Here is a 24767-nt window from a genome sequence, read left to right on the forward strand (position 1 = left end):
TGGACCTAATGGTGGTGGGACTGTTGGAGTATGTGGAGGTTGACCTAATGGTTGAATAGGTGGCAGAGTAGAAGAAGATGATGAAATGTTGAATGGAAGTGGTGGGATTTGGGGTATTCCTCTATCATTACGTGGCTTACATAAATGAATAAGCTCAAGAAACTCTTCGGTACTTGGTGAAGACCTTAATGCTTACTGAAATGGGGATTTTTGATCAAGATCCTGTAGTTTGCATCAATTCTAGAAAAAGTGCACCTCTGCAGAAATACACTTTCTCACCTCTCTAAATTTTGCACACCATAGAGTCTTGTGGACCTGGATAGCTACGAATCTATGAACCTACATACCTACATACCTATGGAGCTACACACCTACACACCTGAATGTCTAAGAAACTCAAAAATTTTCTAAGCTTGTGTGAGGCACACATTTTTGCAATAGTGTAAAATTATGAAACTTTAACAAATTTTCTTCATTTTAAGGAGTGTAAAATGGTCCTCCCTCTAGCACCACTTCTGTTGGGTAGTCATTATGCACGAGGTCATTTTTTGTGGTGTCCATAATATTTTCCTTGTTTTTTATATGATTGTATGAGTTAATTATATGTGAATTATGAAAAGGAGTAGAGAGTTTATTAAATTTATGTAAGCAATCCAAAGGATTATTGGATGCAAGTTTTGGGATCTAGTTACAAGATCTGAAGGAGCGAAATTTTGGTTGACAGGATAGAGGAAGAGGATGGAATGACATTTCATTTCTATTATTCTACAAGGAATAATATATAGATCATTTGGAGAATGGGTTCATTGATCTTAACCTTGAAGTTGTTTGGGAAGTGGGTCCAATTGTCTTCTACAACTCCTAACAGGGTTGACACAACTCATAATAGGGTTGGAAACTCCTAACATGGATTCAAAGTCTCCTAACAGGGATTGATATGTATTAAATGTTATTATAGACTACTAATAGGGTCTATCCTTTATATTAGTACATCATCTTGTGGGTGTCATCCCCATTGGGGTTTTCCCTCTAATCAAGGGTTTCCCTAGCTAACATATTTGTTGTTACTGTATATGAGTATCTTGTTGTGATTTTTGATTATATTGCTCATATGGTTAATGTTTAATAAGGGTGATAATTGTGATATTAGTTGGATAAATAATTCACCTCCCTCTCTTAGTTATATTGGTGGACTATATATTCTAACATCATGCTCTCCTTCCTTCTCATAAGGTTTCTCAATATTACTCTATAACACCCCATCTTTCCACATAATTTTAGGGTCAACATCCTCCCCTACATTAGCACCCTGTTCTATATCAGGAAATTATTGGTCAACATTTTACTCATTTGGGAAATTAGTTTGGGATACATCAAGATTTTTGGTACTTCCTTGAGGTTTTGGGATTTCGGTATTAGGGCTCTCAATATTTGCAACATTTGCACTAAGATTTTCAGTATTTTCTTTAGGAAGTTTGATAGCCTTAATAAGATTCTCATCTAGATTTGCATCCTCCATATCAAGGTTTTATTGGTCCACATTAGGATTGCATGAGAGATTAGGGTTTTCTATTCCTTTATTAGGTTGTGCATCTTTCTATTTATTGTTATGTCTATTTTGGCTTTAGATCTCACTATCTAATTTTTATTTTTATTTTTTTTGTTTGAACTATTGGCTAATATTTCCACCTTTGTTTTTGTAGCAGTTTGGGCTGCACTGGCTAAGTTGTCTAGGTAGTTGGGAGACCATGGAGGGTTTTTGCATATAGAGGATGTATTGGGTTTCTATCATGGGATGGAAATGGAGCTTTTCTTCATTGGTGTTTTTGTGGTTTTATCTATAGGGCTATTTTTAAAACTTTCCTTTTTAGAGTGCTTGGCCTCCTCATTCTTTGCTTCATTAGGTTGGGACCCTTCAATTCCTAGGCCAAATTCTAAAAATTTATCCCAGTTAATTTGGGGCATGTGAAGTTGAAGTCCATGCATAACTAAGAGTTTGATTAAGCCATGGTGGGCCAGAGAATTATCATGGCCTTCCCCAAACTAACTACATGCTTTCTTTAATAAATGATATAGGTTATAAGGAAGATTAACAACTTGACCTATGCTTAAGTGAAGCATGAGTTGTAAATAATGTGCATGAAAAAAGTTAAAAGGGTCTTCACAAGTAATATAGTGGCCAAAAAACCTATCTTCACAAGTAATATAGTGGTCTTAACAAGAGAATTTCACCGAGTGCCTTTCCCTTTAACAATTTCAATAGACTAATTTTGTTGCAAAAAAAATGTTTGGTCCTATAATTTAGTAACCCTAGAAGTTGTAGTGGGAAAGTAAATCTCACCAATTTGGGGTAAGCTTGTTACTTTTTCTACCATATACACTATCATTGGGAATGTTAGCCCTTGGATTGTAACACTATCATGCAAAAACCCTCAAGAAAACTCCATGGTGATGGCATCATATGGCCACATTACCATTTGAAATGTAAGCTTCTTGGCTAGCAAGTAATTTATCCATGGAATCAAGTTCAAATCATTTTGGGGTAAGCTTGTTACTTTGTCTACCATATACACTATCATTGGGAATGTTAGCCCTTGGATTGTAAGACTATCCTGCAAAAATTGTCAAGGAAACTCCATAGTGATGGCATCATATGGCCACATTACCATTTGAAATAGTCATGCCACCCTGCATTGCAAAAAAAAGTGTAGGCTTCCTGGCTAGCAAGTAATTTATCCATTGAATCAAGTTCAAATCGTCTATGGTCACCACCCATTGTGGAAAAAGGATTTATAGATTATAGAGAACAATATTCACTAGCCAAGCAAGAAGATTTATAAATAACCAAGGACAAAGTTTGTTTATAAATAAAGATAATCACAAATGACAATTAAAAAGGACAGAGATGATTAATTGACAAGGTGGTGTTATAGAGTTATCATAAATGGACATGTTCTTACACCCCCCAAATTTATCATGAAAATGTCCTAGTTTCACAAAATTTAGTGATAGTAAAGTAGGCATATAAAGTACCATTAAATAAAGAAGGCATCAAAAACTCCTTGCAATGATGACGATGATCGAGTAGATTCGACGAGGATGGTGAAGAATGACATCATGGGATGCTATAAGATCCATAAAGGATGATGTGGAATGATAACATGGCAAGTTTCATTGAAGGAAATATTAGGGAGAAAAGGAATTTGTCACATTAAACATGTTAAGAAAGCAACGATGGTAGTATCATTAAAAAGAAACATGATAGGAGTTATAATCATCACATTGCACAAAAAGATGTATAAATGGAAAAATTGTGAGTGATAGGAACTAGAAGGTTCCATGTGTAAGACATGTTGAGGAAGTACAGGTGGTAGGAACTTGAAGAGGAGGAACATCTATTGGCAAGCGAGGTTACATGAAGTAAAGGAACTTCCTATCGCTCTAGCTAGCAAAGGCTATTAGAAGAAGGCATAATGCATGTCCCTTTTCTTTAGAATAATTTTTATCATGACATAAGGTCATTGGAGAGTCAATTTTTGACCATATTCCATCTGATAGTGCTAGTAATGAGTTTTCATAATCAAGATTTTTTACAACTCAGAGCTACTGGAGAACTATTTTTCAGCTCATAGTTGGCCAACAATGCTAGAAGTATAGTTTTCATTTTTGGATTTTTTATTTTATTTTATATATATTAAGGGGACTCTTTTAATGATAGAACATACCAAAAGGAACAATAGTGAGTTCCTTGGCTATATCAATAAAGAATGTCTCTTTGGAAAGAGGAATTTTATATAGCTTCAAACGATGTTCATTCACAAGAAGAGAATGGCATTTACAATCCATAGTCACAAGAAAATAATGTCATTATCATGGACAGATTAAATCTCATATGGCCCTAGCCATTGTGTATGAAAATTTTCTTGAAAGTCCTAGAATTGGGAGTCATAGAGTAACGTCCAATCACCAAGTTGAGAAAAAATGCGGTCTGATGAAACAGTCATCCCACTACTTCCATTGTTTCTAGACCATCTCTTTTTTGTAGAGGATTTCTTGGCACATTTCATCAAGAGAATGAAGTTGACCCAATTGATCTTTTTGATCTTCTCTAAGACTCATCCCAATTTAAAAAGTAGTGTAGAGAGTCTTGATCTCAAATTCAATTGGTATAACAAGTTTTTTTTTCATAAAACAGCTCATATGGAGTGAGCCTAGTTGTGGTCTTGCAAGTGTGCGGTAGGCCCATATAGCTTAAGGAAGTCAATCAACCCAATCTTTATTATGCAAGGCTATTGTCTTCATCCAAATATTCTCCAACTTTCTACTGATCACTTCCAATTGTCCATTATCTTGTGGGCGATAAGGAGAGGACTTGTGATGCTTAAGTTCATATTCATGGACCAAGGCATTGATCATATTGGAAGTAAATTGTGCCCCTTGATCAGTGACAATCTTGCATGGAATGTCATACCTAGTAAACATTTTTGAGTATAAGAAGTTAGCAATTTTTGTGTCTTTGGAATCTTTTAAAGCCACTACTTCTACCTATTTCATAACATAATTTGTGTTTACTAAGATATATTCCTTATTTTGAGGAGGATTAATATGTCCAAAAGAAATTAACCCCCATTTTTCAAATGGTTCAATAGATAATTAAGGGTGTAAAGGCATTTCATCAGAACAAGTAGGACAACCCATCCATTGACATTTGTCACCATATTGAACAAACTTCTTACAATCATTATGTGATGTAGGCTAGTAATATCCTAGAGCCAAAATTTTATTAGCAGTATGTTGGGCTAAATTCAGAGTGACAACCATGAAGAATATCAAAAACATCTTCTTTTGCAACAAAAATTCACATAACAATGTCAATTCCTACATGAAAAAGTAAATTGTTAGTCCAAGGATATTGACTACTAATCCCAATGAGTTTATGCCTTTCCTTGGGAGAAAAGTGGGGTGGAAACTTGCAACTAGCAAGATAATTGGCAATATTAGCAAACTAGGGACTTTTAACTAAAATTGCAAACAAGTGCTCATCAGGAAAAGAATCACCAATGGGGTAAGATTCATCTACATTTTGTAATCATGATAGAAAGTTAGCTACCACATTTTCACATCTTGGTTTATCAAGTATGGTGATTTCAAATTCCTATAAAAGAAGTAACCATCATATTACTTGCCCAATAACCCCTGGTTTATTTGTTAAAAATTGAATAGAAGAATGATCATTATGTACAATTTTTTTCTAGCTAGTGATATAATGATAAAATTTATTAATGATGTAAACAATAACTAAGAATTCCTTTTCAATAATTGTATAATTTACCTCACATCTAGTAAAATTCTCACTGATGTAATAAATGGAATAGAAGAGATTATCTTCTTTTTGTTGAAGGACAAATCCCATAGAAGTGTCAGAGGCATCTATATGAATATGAAAAGGTAATTCCCAATTTGGGTCACATAAAACATGAGTAGAAATGAACTTACCTTTAATTTCTTCAAAAGCTTGTTGACATTGTCCATAAGAACTCCACATCTTTACATAAGGAATAAACTTAAGGTAATAACCAACACACCTTAAGGAACTATGTACATCTTTTGGACAAGTAGGTACATGAATATTTTGAATGATTTGATCTTCTTAGGATCCACTTCAATTTATCAAGAGCATATATGGTAACCCAAAACAATTCCTTTAGTTATTAGCATATGACATTTCTCATGACTTAGAGAAAGACTAGTATATATCAATGCATCATTTAAGTACTTTTTCAAGATTTACCTTGGCCTTGTCATAAGTGTCACCATACATCGTAAAACATCCATATATACTTCAATGCAATCATTAATTAGATCAGAAAAATATGGAATACTTCCCTTTAAAAGGTTGTTGGAGCATTACACAAACCAAATGGTAAAACATTATAGGTGAATTTTCCCCAAGGACATGTGAAAGTAGTTTTTTCTTGGTCCTAGGGCAATTAATATCTCATTTTACCCACTAAATCCATCTAAAAAGAAGAAAATAATTTTATTTGCTAAGTTATCCAAAACCTTGTCAATAAAAGGTAACTAAAACTTATCCTTCTTTGTGGCCTTATTAAACACTCTATAATCAACATATATTCATTGTTTACCATTCTTCTTAGGTATGACTACAAGAGAATATACCCATTGAATATTAGATATTGGATAAATGAATCTAACATTAAGAATTTTAGGAAGTTCTTATTTTACAATTTCCTAGAGTGTATTTAATCTCCTTTGTGGTTGTCTTACTGGTCTACTTCCTTCATTTATATAGATATGATGAGTATAGGTGGAAGGATGTATACCACATATCCTACTAACCCCATGCAAAGGATTCTTTATATGTGCATAGCATTTCAATTAACTCTTTATTTTTGGATTCATCTAGGTTTGGATTAAGGTTAAGTGTCTTTCTAGGAAGAATCTCAGCTAGACAAGACTATGTAGGCATTTCTATAACATGAAGTGGTAAACTAGAATTGAACATCAAGAATGCACTATACTAACAAGTGTGTGGTAAAAATTGATGCAAAGAAATAAAATGTTGAATTGATAATGAGTCGCCTATTAGCAAATAATTCCAAAATGGGCAAAGGAAATTTAGTATTATTAAGAAAAATCATTATCTAAAAAATATTATCAACCTCATAATAAGTTTGCAATAAGTGGTTAATGACATTGTCCTTAGAAGTACCTTTCAACTCCCTTTTTTGGTCAATGGTCAAAATAGGTAAAGAATCTTCCAAATCACTATCGACCTACAAAGGCTCTTTTGTTTCTACTTAAGGTTGTGTCACAAGATACAAGAATAATTCTTTAGTGTGTTCTCCATTTAGAATCACCATGTTTCTAGACCTCCAATTAATAAAAGCATTAGCAACAACCAACCAAGGTCTTCCAATAATGGGGGGTATCCCCCCAACTTAATTTTAGGTTGCAATATTATAAAAATAGTGGGATACACCAAATATTCAATAGAAATGATAACATATTCAATCATACCTTTTAGTTTTACCAAAGAATGATCAACCATTTGGAAGACAATGTTGATATAAGATTGTTTTGAAGAGGAGAACCTATAAAGGTACAATCATTATTGTGTCAATGATGTCAAACCCGCTACTTTCTGGTGAGACAATTTCTTTTTGGTATGAGAGCTATCATTTAGTTTATTGATGAAGAGGATTTTCAACGAGGAGATAACAATAGTACCTAGAGAAAGGTTGAGTTATTTGGTATGTAAAAGAAGCACTAAGACCAAATAAGACATTAATACTATAGTGTATTGTTTATCTAGTTAAAGTCTGAAATAAAACATTACTCAAGTTAAGACTAGAAGAAGATCAAGTAATAAAAGTTTCAACCAAGCCTTACCAAGTAGCCAGTGTAAACCAAGCAGAAATCAATGGAAGCCAAGTGAAAAACAAGTGCTGTCAAGGAAAGATGAAAATCAATGTAAGCTGAGTGATTGTTAGTCTATGCCAAGTAAAGTTTAGCTGGTGTAGAGCATGAGTAAAATTTAGTGTTTTCCAAGTGAAATAAAAGTATAGATGTCAAGTGACAACAAAAAGTGTTAAATCAAATATTTGACAAATTTGAGATGACTATTTTATTTTCTTTAATTGTGTGAAGCATGTGGAAGATAACTATGATGAGCCAGTGGTACAAAATTCAAGGTAAACCATTTTGAGGTGAATTCAAGAAAGATTGTATAAGAAGTTTCTATAGGAACCACATGGAAAAGTGGGTAGATTTATTGTATCCTACCTAAATCTAAAATGGATGATTGTGGCTAAGTGACAAAGGATCTAAATTTTCTATTTGTAGAGATAGTTGGTCAAAAGAAAAGGTTGTCATGTGGGATAACTTAAGGAAGACAATGAGTCTATGGAATGTCTTTATTCAGTGGTCGATGAGAATTGACTCTAGTTGGCATGTAAAGTACAAAGCTTAAGAGTGTGAATTCTTGAAGGGTGGATGAGCTATTGGGGTTGAAGATTATGAATGCCAAGTAGAATGGATGACTAAAACATAGATATGTAATCTACAAGAGAGTTGTAATTTGTCATTAGATCAAGCCTTACTATTACTTTCTAATCATTGTATTAATATAGGGTAAATCCTTTTGATTAAGGTTGACCTAATGGTCATTTATAAATCCTTTAACTGGGTGACATCCTAATGGAATGGTCTAAATTCTTCTAACAAGGCTTACTCCTAATAAGATGATTGAAATCCTTTAACTAGGTCACATTTAATAGTGTGTATTGTAACCTTTAACAAGGTTGGCCTTTCATAGGGCATTACTTTAGAAGAGTGAGAATTAGTAGCATGTTACTAGTGGTTTTTCCCAAATTGGGTGTCCACATAAAATCCTTTGTTAAATTGTGTGAATGTTCTTATGTTGTTTCATGTTTATGTTTTTGCGATTTTTTTTTGACCTAGGATAATAACCTACAAATTTTAATTATTGTGTGATCTAATGGATGCATACATGATAAGGTTTTATGGATATAGGTCTACTAAGCATTGAAATTTTTTATTTGTACATCTAGATCTTGGATAACTAATTCACCCCCTGGTTATTATAAATAATTCCAACAATTGGTATCAGAGCCATAGTGCTTAAGAGGACTAGTTTGAAGTTACTAGGAGAAAAAAATCAAGTTGTCTAAAAGAGAGGTACCCAAGCTTAACAAGGAGAAATTACCTACATGGAAAATTTTGATGAAGCTGCACCTAGGAGGTCATGGAGACCATGCACAATCTACCATCACTAGTAAGCATGTTGACCCTTCTAGAGCCCCAACTGCTGATGATCCCTAAAAAAAGAAAGAAAATGATTAGGCATTGTTGGAGATTACCTCTTCCCTAAGTTTCTCTGAGTTTTATGACATCAAGGATTGTGATAGTTAAAAGAAGATGTGGGATCCTCTTCATGCCATTTATGGAGGAGATAAAAATATTTTGAGAGCCAAATCTGAAAGTCTAAGAGGTAAGTTTGATATGACATGAGGATGGAAGAAGGTGAGAAAATTGTTCAATTTTTCTCTAGAATAAAAGATGTTATTAATGCTATAAGAGGAGCTAATGGTATCATTTATGATGATACTATATTAAGAAAAATATTGAGGACACTCCTTCCCATCTATTCTATTAGAGTTTCTTCCATACAAGAACTAAGATGTATACATGCTACTAATTTGTTCCTTGAAGGTTTGGTAGGTAGGCTCACTACCTTTGAACTCTCTAATTATGATAACTTCAAATATGAGAATGTTGAATCTTCTTTCAAAGATGAACTATCATTAAAGAAATCAAAAGAGAAAAAGGAAAAGGTAAAATGTGTTTCTAGTGACAATGATACATATAAGGAGGATGTAGAACAACTTGAAGCATTGCTGGCAAGAAGATTTCACAGAGGCAAAGGAAAATTAAAAGGCAAGCTACCTATCATGTGGTTTGATTGCAATGAGGTTGGTTATATTGTTGCTAGATGTCTAGAGAAGAAGAAAAATAGAAGTGGAGACAAATATAAAGGTAAAAGAGATGAGACAAAAAAGATTTCAAAGATAAAGGAAAGAATTCTTGCTACATTAGTGAAGAAGAAACCAAAGATGGATTTGATGACCATGATAATGAAGTAGTGTATGTTGTGCAATGAAGGATGATTATGATTCTGACTAGCCAACTACACTAGTGTCTTATGTGAAGAAGAGTGACAGATTGATCAGTGATAGTGGATGTTCACATCACATGATTTGAGAGAAAAGTAAGTTCACCACCCTTGATTATTATGATGGAAATAGTGTAAGTTTTGGTAATGATGCACCCTATCTAATAAAAGGTAAAGGATTAATCAAACTCATAGAAAATATCATGTGTGACAATGCTTATTATGTAGAAGGACTTAACTATAACTTGTTGAGTGTGTCACAATTGAATAGTTCAAGCTGCAAAGTTGAGTTTGAGAACAAGATAAAAAATATCTATGGAGTTGATGTGAAATTAATTGGAAAAGGTTATCGAACTAGAGGTAATCTATTTTATTTTGATATGAATGATGGTACTTGTCTTGTTGTGGAATTTGATGATGTTTGGTTATGGCACACAAGGTTATGTCATGATAACTTTGATAACTCAGTGAGTATCAATAACATGAAAAGAGTCAGCAGTTTGCCTAAATTGAAGAAGCTTGATAACATGATTTGTAAATAGTTTCAGTTAGGAAAGTTGACAAAATCTAGTTTTACAAGTAAGACTCATACCTCTGAAGAAATTCTAGAAATTGTTCATACTGATTTGTGTGGACCAATTGATGTACAAAGCTACAAAGGTGACAAGTACATTATCCTATTTGTTGATGATTATTCTAGGATGATGAAAATTATATTTTTGAAACATAAATATGATGCTTTCCAAATATTTAAGTGGTACTTAGCTAGAGTTGAAAAGGAGACATGCAAAATCTTGAAATGTTTGAGATTTGAGAGAGGTGGAGAATTTACATCAAATGAGTTTGAGATGTTCTGTAATGACAAAGGAATAAAAAAAAAAACTTCTACACCTAGAACCCCTTCACAAAATGGAATTGTTGAAAGGAGGAATAGATCTATAATGGATTGTTCTAGGACACTCATGATGGAGAAAAAAAATTCTTTGAGATATTGGAGAGAAGTTGTAAGTACAACTATCTAGACCTTAAATTGTGTGTAAGTCAAGAAAGGTACTCATTCAACACCTTTTGAATTATGGTATGGATACTCACCCAATGTAAAATATGTTAAGGTATTTTGAAGCAAGTGCTACATTCTTAAGGATTTCAAGAATGGTAAATTAGATGCTAAAAGTGAAGAAGGTATATTCCTTCCCTATTCCACAAGAAGTAAAACTTATAAGTGTTTAAATACTAACACTAAAAAAGTTGTGGAAAGTGAAAATGTGAAGTTTGGTGAATACATAGAGGTACATGAAGTTGAACCTGCAAAGGAACTTGAAGAGTAAAAATAACTCGTATACTTTTATGAAGGTATGCCTTCTAATGAAAATGTTATAAACCAAGTTGTAAATCAACGACAAGTTTATGTGACTGTCAAGTCACATATAATGAATGTTGAGTTACATTCATTAATTGAGTTAGAGTTAGGAACCAATTTTGTAGATAGAAGCTAAGGAACATTTTGATTCTGAGATAAGTTTACATGAAAGAGATGTTGAATTACCTGATAGAAAAGTATATAGTGATTATGAAGTTGATAGGCTTATTGAAGTCAGAAGAGTAGAACCAAGATTGTCAAACTATGTCAAAAGACATCACCTTGCTGAAAAAATTATTGGAGATAAAGATGTTGGACCAATGATAAGAAATAGGATGAGAAGGGATGCATGTCTTTTGAGCATGCATGAGCCTAAGATAGTTAGAAAATGAGGATTGGAGTAAAGCCATGAGAGAAGAGATTGATCATATTGAGAAGAACAAGATATGGACTCTAGTTCCTAGATTAGAGGACAAGAATGTGATTGACACCAAGTGGATGTACAGAAAGAATTTAGATGAGAATGGTGAAGTCACAAGGAATAAGGAAAGATTAGTTTGCAAGGGGTATGCATAAGAAGAAGGAATAAACTATGGAGAAACATTTGTTCCAGTTGCAAGATTAGAAGAAATAAGAACTTTGCTTGCTTAATCTGCATACCAAAGTTTCAAATTTTATCAAATGGATGTCAACATTTTTGAATGACATATTAGAAGAAGAGGTTTCTATGTATCAACATGAAGGATTTTTTGATGCTAACAATAAGAAAATGTAATATAGACTATACAAAGCTTTATACAATTTAAAGAAAACCCCAAGGGCATGGTATGAAAGGTTTTACAATTATCTTGTGAAGATTGGTTTTGAGAAGATTGATAATAAAAGAAATCTATAATTAAGACAAAAGGAGGTAAAGGTATTTTACTAGCTGAATTTTTTTTTAATGATATCATATTTGGAGGTCAAGATAATTAATGTAAGGCATTTGCAAATAAAATGAAGAAATAAATTGAGATGTCTATGTTTGGAGAGATCAAGTTCTTTGTTGGTTTGCAAGTATATTAGATGAAGTATGTTATATACATCACTCAATCTAAGTATGTGAAAGAAATATTAAAAAAGGTTTAGATTGGAAGATTCAAAACTAGTTAGCACTCTTATGGTGACAGGACCCAAATTATCAAAGAATGACGATTCTGTTAATGTGAATTGAACATTGTACAGGTCTTTGATTGAAAAATTACAACATGTAGTACATAGAAGACCTGACATTACATTATTTGTTGGGATTATTGCAAGGTTCTCTAAAAGTCCTAAGGAGAATCATTTGATGGTCATTAAGAGAATTATGAGGTATTTGAAAGGAAAAGAAGACTATAGTCTATACTACAAGAAAAATGAAAAATTTGAGCTACACTACTGAAGCTGAATATGTGGTTGTTGTTGTAAATTGTACAAATGTGGTATGGATCAAACAACTACTCAAAGATATGAAGGAGAAAATCATTGAACCTGTAGCACTTTATTGTGATAATAAAAATGTTCTAAATATATCAAAGAACCTTGTGATGCACACAAAGACTAAGCACATTGCAATCAAGTATCATTACTTGAGAGAGTTAGCTCAAGACAAAAAAGTGAGGATGTAATATGTTAATACAAAAGAATAGATGGCTGATATATTCACAAAAGCTTTACCTAAGGATGCACATGAATATCTTAGAGGTAAACTAGGGTTGATACCCCTATCCAATGATACTTAAGAAACATGAGTAGTGCCCTGCATCAACTGATCTAAATGTTGTATCATACAACTTGATGCAATGGATACTACTTTAGGAGCTATCTAAAGTAATGAAGTAGCTAAATTAGAAGATTTACAGCTGCATGAAAGGTGAAAAAGGGAGAATATGGAATTTATTATATCTACATATAGAGATGATAAGTCTTTGGCATTGTTGTCAAAGAGGGAGATATAAGATTGAGGGAGAGACAAGTACATGGAGATATAAGTACACAGAAAGAAAGATACTTGAATATCAAAAAGAGGTATAAACAATTTCAAAAGGGAGATATAAGAAAGAGAGAGCAGTAAAGCAACTTGAAAAATCCCACATTACCATACATAGAGGAGGGACATATACTACACTGATAGAGGGAGATTTTTCAAAGATTTATTTTCTTTTTGGTATTGTTGTTGGTATTGGTTTGCCATCGATGTTGAAGAGGGAGGTTATTGATATAAGATTGTTTTGAAGAGAAGAACCTATAATGTAAATATCATTATTGAGTCAATGATGTCAAACCTACTACCTACTGGTGAGATAATTGATTTTGGTCTGAGAGCTATCATTTAGTTGATTGATGAAGAGGATTTGAAAAGAGGAGATAACAATAACACCTAGAGAAACATTGAGTTATTTGGTATGGTAACGAAGCACTAAGACCAAGTAAGACATTGATACTATAGTGTATTGTTTATCTACTTAAAGTCTAAAATGAAAGATTACTCAAGTTAAGAGTGGAAGAAGATCAAGTAAGAAAAGTGTCTACCAAGCCTTGCCAAGCAATTCGTGCACACTGAGAAGAAATCAGTGGAAGCCGAGAAAAAAATAAGTAGTGTTGAGAAAAGATGAAAACTAGTGTAATCTGAGTGATTGCTAATATACACCAAGTAACGTTTAGTTGGTGTAGAGCATCATTAAACTTTAGTGTTTTCCAAGTGAACTAGTATTAGCCAACTCTGAGAACAATATAGATGTTGAGTGATAATAAATAATGTTAAATCAAAGATTTGACAAATTTGAGCCAACTATTTTATTTTCTTGAACTGTATGAAGCATATGGAAGATAACTATGATGAGCTAGTGGCACAGAGTTCAAGGTAAGGAAGATTGTAGAAGAAGTTTCTAGAGGAACCAAATAGAAAATTGGGTAGATTCATTGTATCCTACCTAATTCTACCTAACCCTAAAATAGATGATTGTGGCTAAGTAAAAAGAGATTTAAATTCTCTATTTATAGAGATAGCTAGTCAAAAGAAAAGGTTGTCATTGCCAGAACCTAAGGAAGACAAAGAGTCTAGGGTATTGCTTCATTCACTGGCCAAAAAAAAGTGATTGTAGTTAGCATGCAAACTAAGAATTCTTAAGAGTATGAGTGCTTGAAGGGTGAACAAGCTATTAGAGAAGAGGAGTATGAATGCAAAGACTAATGGAGGACTGAAACAAGGATCTATAAACTACAAGTGAGTTGTAATTTGTTATAAAATCAAGCCTTACTATTACCTTCTAATCATTGTATCATTCTAGGGTAAATACTTTGGATTAAGGTTGACCTAATAGTCATTTGTAAATCATTTAACCTATTGACATTATAATGGAATGGTCTAAAGTCCTCTAACAAGGCTCACTCCTAACAAGGTGATCGAAATCCTTTAATCCAGTCACATTCAGCAGTTTTTATTGTAAGCTTTAATAGGGTCGGCCTTTCATAAGAAATCACTTCAGAAGAATGAGAATTAGTAACATGTTACTAGTGATTTTTCCCATATTGGGTTTCCATGTAAAATCCTTGTGTTAAATTGTGTGAATATTCTTATGTTGTTTCATGTTTACATTTCTGCAAATTTATTTTGACCTAGGATAGTAACCTACAAAGTTTTAGTGTATGATCTAATGGTTGCATGCATGATAATGTTTGATGGATATGGGTCTGCTTGTCAATGTTTTAGCATTAGTAGAAGTAAATGATGCTTATCTGATATTCTAATGTGTGTTTATGTCTTAAGATAAATTGTTATTGTTTCTTATTAAACATGTTTGTGTGTGTGTGTGTGTGTGTTTTTGAATTCATATATACTTGCAATACAACTATTGGCATATAAACATGCCTATCAAAAGTCACAATTTGTACTGGCATATTATTGAATATGTTATCAGGTCATTTTTGTATTAAGATTAGATGTACTCCTTGTGTTTTAGTTTGTCTTAACTAATAGGTTGTTAGTCATGCCACCAAAGAGGGATGACTCTATGGGGGTCACGACTCTCTGTCTATAGACTTAAGGGAGAGTAGATCGCTGAGGAATGACATCTATCCATGGCATCTCAGACCCAGTAATTTCCTACTAAAGTAATAATAATAATTTTTTAGAATAATTTTATCAAGTCTAATCTGTAGGAGCATCAAAATACTTGGCATACAATCCATATATTCAGTGATCTACAAAAAATGAAGTACTGATCTCAGGCACTATACAAATCACCATTACATAAGGAATAATAAGAACTACTGCTATTCTAGTAAGAGTATCTATATTCTCATATTTATTGTAATTGTTTTATCTATCAGAGATCCACATATCTTAACCTGGTATTAGAGCTATTCTAATAAGAAAAACTATTACAAAATAAAATTTAAAATCTTAGATTTTTTTAAAAAGGGGGTTAAAATTATATTATTAAAATGGTGAATCATGTGAGACTAGAAGATAGACTTGAGGGTGCATCTAATTTCTCTTCACGAAAAATTAGAGTATTAATAATATTAAGAGAAGTGAAGTTAGAGGAATATATTGAATCAAATATAACCATGCCTGAAAATGAACCAAAAAAAGTAACATGGAAAAGACATAATAATAAAGTAATGAAAATCATAATAGATTTTGTAAAAGATCATATTCTTCCATCCATATCTAGTCTCAATACTGCATTCGAGATGTTCTCCACTATTCAATATAAATTTGAAATCAACAATACTAGTAGATTATTAACTCTAAATAAAGATCTATTATATATAAAGATGAAAAATGGAGAATCTATAACTTCATATTTTTTAAGGATTTCTGAACTAAAGGATTAACTCGTAACTAGGGAAAATTGAGTCGATGACCAAAAACTCAACATGATAGCCCTAAGAGATCTTCCTCTATCATGGGAAACATTTATCTGAGGTTTAAGCTCTCAACCCAAACTTCCTAAATTTGATTTATTAAAGAATGAATGCACACAAGAAGATTCTAGATTAAAAGGACTAAGTACAAATCAAGAGGGAGAAATTTAAGCACTTCATGTGAATTCAAACAAGAAAAGAAAATTCAAATATAACAAAAGGGAATCTAACAAATAATACAAACAATGTGATCAGTCCAAAGTTAAATGTTTTAAATGTGCTAAAATAAGTCACTCTCATAGCTTCTGCCTCGAAAAGAAGAAAATCCAAGCAACCTTAGCAAAAATTAAAGGAGAAATTATAGAGAAATAAGAAAGAGAAAACTATATTTTTTACTTAGCCCTTTCAAGTGAATTAAATTCTAACCACAACACTTGGATCATAGATAGTAGAGCATGTTGACACATCACCAATTTTAAAGACAAATTTGAAACATTCTCTGAACAAGCCTCCAAAGAAGTTACCATTGGATATAACTCTACTCATCCTATTAAAGGAATTGGTTCTTGTTCAATTCAACTAAATTTAGGAATTATAATACAACTCAAAAATGTTTTATATGTACCAGGAATAAAGAGAAACCTAGTCTCTATTTTTTGTCTTGTTGATCAAGGCTTGATAATTACATTTCAAGAGGATAGAGTTCTATCTTGGCCCAAGAACTCTAATATTGAGAAAGCCATTTCTATCAGATTTAGAGATGGAATTCTTTATAAACTTTGTAATAATCAAAACCTAAATCTATCTTTTAGTCATGAAACTTCAAATTCCATTGAAATTTGGCATAGGAGGTCATCACCTTCACTATTGGGCATTGTCATCCATAGGAAAATTTGTAAAAGGTTTACCTTGTCTAAAATTTGATCATTTAAGTATTTGCAATGTGTGCTTTAGCTAAAAATACTAATCATTTCTTAAAAGTGTTCACAAATATAAATCCATCCTTGAACTAATCCATACTAATATTTGCAGTCCTATGTCTGTACCTTCTCTAAATGGGTGCTTCTTTTATGTAATTTTTATTGATGATTACTCTAGAAGAACTTGGATCTATTTTATGAAACAAAAAGAATCAGCTGAAGTTTTATCAAAATTCAAGGAGTTCAAAGCCTTAATTGAAAATCAATCAGGACAAAAAATTAAAATACCAAGGTCAGACAATAGAGGTGAATATATCTCTAATATTTTTAAGAATTTCTACATTGTTGTAGAAATTGTTAAAAATATTAAGAGGGAAATTTCTATACCTTATAATCTACAATAGAATGGAATTGTTGATCGTAAAAATATTTTAATTGTTGAATCTGCCAGAGCAATGATGCATGATCAAAACCTCCATTATTACTTTTGGGCTGAAGCATCCAACATTGCAAGTTACATTCAAAATAGATGTCCACACTCAATATTAGAGAACACCACTCCAGAAGAAGTATTGACAGGCATTAATCCTACCCTAAGCCATCTAAGAATATTTGGATGTCCACTCTATATTCATATTCCTAAAGAGAAAATTACAAAACTATAATCTTTTGAGAAGAAGGGGATATTTATTGGATATAGTGAAACTATAAAAAGGATACAAGGTCTTCATTCTAGGTCAAAGAACAATTACCTTTAACATTTTTAGAAATAGTGATGAATCGAATTCTAAATCTATTCCTGAAATAGATAAAAATCATCAAACAAAAATTGAGAGGGAGAATAATAATGAACCATCTTCTTCTACTATGTCTAATCATGAAGATTCTAAAAATGTCAATAATAAAAAGAGGTCACTTTGGGCTAGGAAAATGATAGAATAAAATTAGGTTGAACCAAATGAAGTGATTTGTCAGAGCAAAAGAATAAGAACAATCGTGTTATGTTGCATTTTTAACTAAACTTATAAAAATAAAACCTTCTAATGTTAAAGAAACACTTTCAAATCAGTCTTGGAAAGAAGAAACGATTGAAGAATATAACTCGATATTAAAAAATTATGTATGTGATGTTGTACCAAGACCTAAGAACTAATTAGTTGTTTCCTCTAAATGGTTGTTTAAAATTAAACATGCATCTGATGGCAACATTGAAAAATACAAAGCCAAATTTGTAGCACAGGGCTTCTCATAGAAAGAAGGCATTGATTATGAAGAAACATTTGCTCCAGTTGCTAGATATACTTTAATCAGAACCATCTTGGCTATTGTAGCATCCAAGGGATGGAAGGTACATAAAATGGATGTCAAAACAACATTCCTTAATGAAAATATTGAAGAAGAAGTCTATATTAAGCAACTAGAAGGATTCAATACTCATGACAACAAAACTCACGTTTGTAAATTAAAGAAAGCACTTTATGGTCTCAAGCAGGCCCCTAGAGCATGGTATGAAAGGATAGACAACTACCTACTGAAGTTAGGATATTCCAAAAATTAATCTAATCCCAACCTATATTTCAAAATAGATGGTGATGATATGATTATTCTTGTGTTATATGTTGATGACTTGTTGATAATAGGTGAGGAACATCTCATAAAGAAATGCAAACGAGAACTCATAGCAGAGTTTGAAATGAAAGACTTAGGTATACTTCACTACTTTCTTGGATTAGAATTTTGGCAACAAGATAACTATGTTCTTCTAAATCAAGAAAAATATATAGTCGACATCTTAACAAAATTTGGAATGATGGAATGTAAACCAGTGGATACTCCTATGAAAGTAAACCTACACAAGTTGAAGGATGATATGATCAAATTAAAACCTATAGATTATACTTACTACATGCAAATTATTGGTTCTTTAAAGTATTTGATTAATACTCATCCTGACATATGCTATGCTGCTAACACCTTAAGTCAATTTATGTGTGCACCAAAGAAGATACATCTACATACAACTAAGTATATTTTGAGATATCTAAAGGGTATTATTGGAATGGCAATCAAATATGATAAAGTCAACATTGAAATTCATGGATATTTAGATTTTGATTTGGTAGGTAGTCCTATTAGACATAAAGTACTTCTAGATATTGCTTAAGTCTAGGATCTAGTATGATTTCTTGGTCCAGTAGAAAACAGACTTCAATTGCATTATAAACCACCAAAGCAAAATATATGGGTATGGAAATTGTTAGTAGATTTTTTTAAAAGACCTTTGAAGCCTACTATGATTCATTTTGATAATCAAAGTTGCATCAAGCTTTCAACCAATCCGATATTCCACAATCACTCCAAACATATTGAAATTCCTTTCCACTACATTCGAGATATGGTGAATCAAGGAATCATTCAACTAGAATACATTTGTACTAATGAGCAAACCGTTGATATCTTTACCAAGCCTCTTGCTAAAGTGAAGTTGAAATACTTTAGATAAAAACTTGGTTTGATTAATTTGTAATATTGAATATTAAATTAAATTTTAATTCATGTGAGTTTATGCTTCTATTGTTGGTTAGTGTCATCATATGTAATTGAAGGTGATGATATTTCATGGACATATTTATTTAGAAGGTAATTATTTACAAGGTGACAATCTTGTAAATAATAGGCCTGTTATCATGGACATCTCTAGATATTGCTTCAGGCAATTAGAGATCATGAGTAAAAAAAAATCATGAGCATCTCTAGAAATTACTTCAGGCAATTAGAGATCATGTAATCTTATGTTATTACTATGGACATCTCTAGACATTACTTTGGGCTATTAGAGATCATAGGTAAGATTTCCATTGTGTTTACTCTAGATATTGTTTTAGACAATTAGAGATTACAATAAATATTATGATAGTGTTCATAACTTGATAATTTTTTTTATCCAACTTATAACTGTTTCATTGTGTGAAGAATAGATAAAGCGATAAGGTATTCTATACTTAAATTCTAATGGTGTATTACTTCTCCCTTGCTAAAGAGGGATTGTTAATGTTTTAGTATTAGTAGAAGTAAATGATGCTTATCTGATATACTAATCTTTTTTTATGTCTTTAGATAAATTGTTATTGCTAATTATTACACACACACACACACACATAGATGTGTGTGTGTGTGTGTGTGTGTGTGTGTGTGTGTGTGTGTGTGTGTGTGTGTGTGTGTGTGTGTTTGGATTAATATATACTTGCAATGCAACTATCAGCAAATAAACATGCCTATCAACAATTATGATTTATACTGTCATATTATTGAATATGTTATTGGGCTCATTCTTGTATTAAGATTAAGTGCACTCATTGTATTTAGTTTGTCTTAACTAATAGGTTGTTAGTCATACCACCAAAGAGGCATGACTCTATGTGGCCAAAGGCCACGTAGAGTCATGAATCTATAGGGGCCATGAATCTTCATTTACATACTTAAGGGAGACAAGATTACTGAGGAATGACATCTATCCATGGCATCTCAAACCTAGTGATCTGCTACTAAAGTAATATTAATAATTGTTCTGAATAGTTTTATCAAGTCTAATCTGTAGGAGAATCAAAATACTTGGCATATAATCCATATTTTCATTGATTTGCAAGAAAGGAAATATTGATGTCAAGCATTACATAAATCACAATTACAGAAGGAATAATAAGCACTACTACTATTCAAGTAAGAGTATGTACTGTTCTCATATTTATTGTAATTGTTTTATCTATCAGAGATCCACATATCTTAACACTACTAAGCATTAAAATATTTCATTTTTACATCTAGACCTTGGATAATTGATTCACCCTCCCTCTCAATTATTCTAAATAATTCCAATAGACCGTTGGAGTGGGTCCAAGCCCTTGTAATTCTAAATTTTCCTTGGTTTCATTAGTCATTACATTTATTGTGCTCCAAAATCTACGAGTGTATTAGGAATGATCAAATCATTAATACATACCTTAATAATTAAATTCCTAGATCTACATATTTTGGAATATAAATATTCCCTAGCATTAGACCTGTGAGTTGTCCTATGACATGGGTAGTTCTCTAATCTTTCTTTTTCTTTTGCCTCTTTCCACATAGATCCTTAATAGTTTTTGCATAAATTGGTACATCCTGAAGTACCTAAAATAGAGAAATACAAATATTATCATTCCTTAGTTCTTCTATAAAATCAAATTTAGACATTGGTTTTGGAGGCTTTTGTGGTTGTTCCTTAATTCTCTTAGGATAAGGAGGCTCTTTAGGCTCATTCTTGTGATTATCAATTTCAACAGTATCATCTGCTGAATCCTTAATTTCTAAAATTGTTGGACCTAGAAGGGCCTTACTAGACAAAAGTTGAACTCCATTGATTATAAGATAATTTACTAGATGCATACAATAACCAAATACTTCATTATTATGCACAAGATGGTTTACCTCCTTATTCAGATTTGGTGTTGGTTGTGCCGACATAGGTGTTATTTTTGGTGGTTGAGAAGAACTAGATGGTTGATTAGGAGATGTTGGAATAGATGGTAGTAATTTTTGTGGTGGATAATATGGGGTTATTACTGGATATTCCTAGTATTATGGAAATGAATATGGTTTTTGGGGTAGATAAAATTATTGTGGTGATTGTGGGCTCCATGCCTACTACTACAATTGTTGTGCAATTGGGGGTTGTGGCATCCATTGTGAATATTGAGGGAATTATTGCCATTGTGCTAGTTGTGAGGATTATTTCTAACCCCCATATCCACCAGATTGATTAAAAAAGGGCATTGATTACTTTTATCCCATGGAATAATCATTTTGCATACTCGGATATGAAGGTTGGGAAAAAGGACATCTTGGTGCCATAAAGTACACAGGTTCTTTAGAATACTTAGAATCGAGGGTCTCTACAAGAAAAGGTTTTAGGCTAGAGTATTTACTAGCTTCCTCAAGAGAGGAGATTTTGGCCGTATTATAGGGACATTCCTCACTGCCATGTTTCTTTCTACATGTGGGACAAAATACTACCAAAGCACACTCTGCCTCTTCTTTTTTCCCGTGAGTATAAAGTGTATCAATTTGTTTGTCCATATGATTTAAGTGATCATTTTTAAGACCATCTAATAGATTACCAATTTCTCTTTTGGTTATACTTGATGTATTTTCCAAAGAGATATACTTACTTGGATATCCTTGCACTAACCATTGGGACCTATAATAGTTTCTGTGAGCATCATTAACGTCTTCAAAAGGTAATTTAGAAATGTATCCTTTTCTAATTAGGTTCAAAGAATCCATGGTTTCATTTCAAATTCCCCTAAAAAAGAGCATTTTGATAGTATTAGTAGTTAGATCAGGGCATCTTGAATGTTGTGAGATAGCTATGAATCATTCGAGAAAATCTTTTATAGACTCTTCTTCTCATTGAGTCGTACAAAAAAATTCATCCTATACTTCCTTGGTTTTGTAATATTCATGATATTTTACTAGAAAAATATCTTTCATTTGATCCCATGTTCTAATGTCCCTAAGTCTCATAAACCATCGTAATACAATATTTTTTAATGTAGCTAGGGATAGCTTCAATTTTCGTGCATAACTTTGATAATCATAGCTGTCACAAAGGACATCAAACTCAAATAGGAACATATTAGGATCTTCAATTATTGACCAATTAAATAGAGGAAGTGTTGAGCCAGGTATATTCTTCATAGGGGTATTGTCTTTGGGAGGTTGGATAGGAAATTCAAAGGTCATATTGTGTTGAACAATTACATTTCCATTGTTTCCACCATAATTACCTCCTGCTACATTTCTTGTGATATTAGCCATGACTTTCTCCAAGACTTCTATTGTCCAAGGTGTGTAGTAAGTTTCAAAATGATTCTTTGGTGGTTCTAGAGTTTTTCTACACGTAGTTCTATAATATTCTTTAAATTCTTTCGATATCTCAAAGAATATGGTAGTTGAGACTAGTTGAGTGAGGCTTGGGTTTCCTTTCTTTGTCTTGGGTTTTCTTTTTTTATTCAATGGACATTTTTCTTTTTGTGTTTTATAAGTTTTAGAACTACCTCCTAACTCCTTAACAAACCTTCCTTGACTATCTCTAGGTCTATTTATTCACCTAAGGATTTATGCAACATAAACCTAAGGTACTAGACTAGGAAAGATTGACAATTAACCAAACACTCCCAAAGGTGCACTATTCCTATCTTGGATTACTATGATTTCATGACTTTAATATTTATCCTCAAAAACAATGCAAAAAATGTAGGTTAAAGTTGAGGTCTATTTTAATGAATTATTTTGAGATATAATTTGGACTGAAATACCCTAAGAGTGTTAATCCGAGACTCATAAGGTGATGAGAGCTACAGTGACTATCTTCTCAAGGGATGAAGATAATAGGCCAAGTGATTATAGATGCAACCTAAATCCCACACTTAAGAAATCAAATTAAAAGCTTTTTAACTAAATAATTGAAATGCTTACACTGAAAGGTACAAGAACTCACACATGCAAAATAAAATCTACCATCACAATTTAATCATAATATTTAAATAAATTACCAAAATATCATTACATTAACCAACCAATTATCAATATTGATAGTCACATTAATAATATCACACAAACTAAATTAAATATCAATATAAAAACTCACTCTTTGATCAATTAAATATCAATATTGATAATTGGTTTTCCTCGCACTGACCTTACTTTTAATGTTGATATTCAAAATTGATTATCACACTAACTAATGATGGTTAGAGAAAGCATGATGAAGTGGTATAAGTAGGTAAATAGTGATTGTAATATGTGTCATGGGCAGATGCAATAGCAATTTTCTAAGAGTCATGAAAAAAAAATTAACGGATGGGGCTTGAAAATCATTTGGCTCACAAAGGGGAATATGGAGCCAAAACAACCTAGGGTTGAATAATCTCAACAATCATTGGATTAAGCATGGTAATACTCATTTCTTTCAAACTTGATCTAGTGGCAGGAAATTTTCTCATCATTGCATTAATCTGATTGTTGACATCTGCACTGGCCCTTTGCTACCTGATCCTATTTCTATTATTGTTTTTTCTCAACCTCTATTTGTTTCTTGGCCTAACTCATTATAAATTTGACCTCCTACTTTTTTGTCCTCACTGAACAATAATCCTATTTTGGTGCACAAACCTCCCCCTTCGAATCAACCTTCTCCTATCTCAAACCCTGCAAATTTCATTCCCTAGCCTTCTCATAATGGAATTCTGGGTTCTCATCTTGAGCCTTCTTTTGTGACACCGCCAGAGCAACCAATAGGTTCCCTTTTCAAGATCCCTCAATTTTCTCCCTAGAGCCTATTTTGTTTTTGGAAGATGGCCTTCTTCTTTTGTACATTTCACTCATGTAAGATTATGCTCTTATTGGTAAGATCTGATCATTTATTCCTATCTCTAATTTTCACTCTTGGGCCTATGCAAATTGGGCTGGTCTAGCTAATATTTTTTATATGGAACATGGTTCAAACTTCTTTATGGCTATGTTCCATTCTTCTATGGATAGAAACATGGTTCTTGATAATAGATTCTAGTTTTTCTTTGGCTCTGGCATATCTTTGGTTAAATGGGCTCCTAATTTTGAAATGAATGATTTTACATGTGCCTTGGTTCCATTTTGGATTGAGATGCCTACTCTTCCCAATTAATATAGCTATATGGATATCACTGAAGCTATTGCTAATAAATTTGGATCCTTTATTTGACATGATCTCCTTCCTTTTGAAGAACCTCATCATTATATTTGCGTTTGACTTCTAGATACCTCCAATCTACTACCTCAGTCCATTACTCTTCAATCTAAC

This window comes from Cupressus sempervirens, chromosome 5 (assembly GCF_028749045.1).
Source record: "Cupressus sempervirens isolate cs-2001-9-10 chromosome 5, ASM2874904v1, whole genome shotgun sequence".
NCBI classification, from domain to species: domain Eukaryota; kingdom Viridiplantae; phylum Streptophyta; class Pinopsida; order Cupressales; family Cupressaceae; genus Cupressus; species Cupressus sempervirens.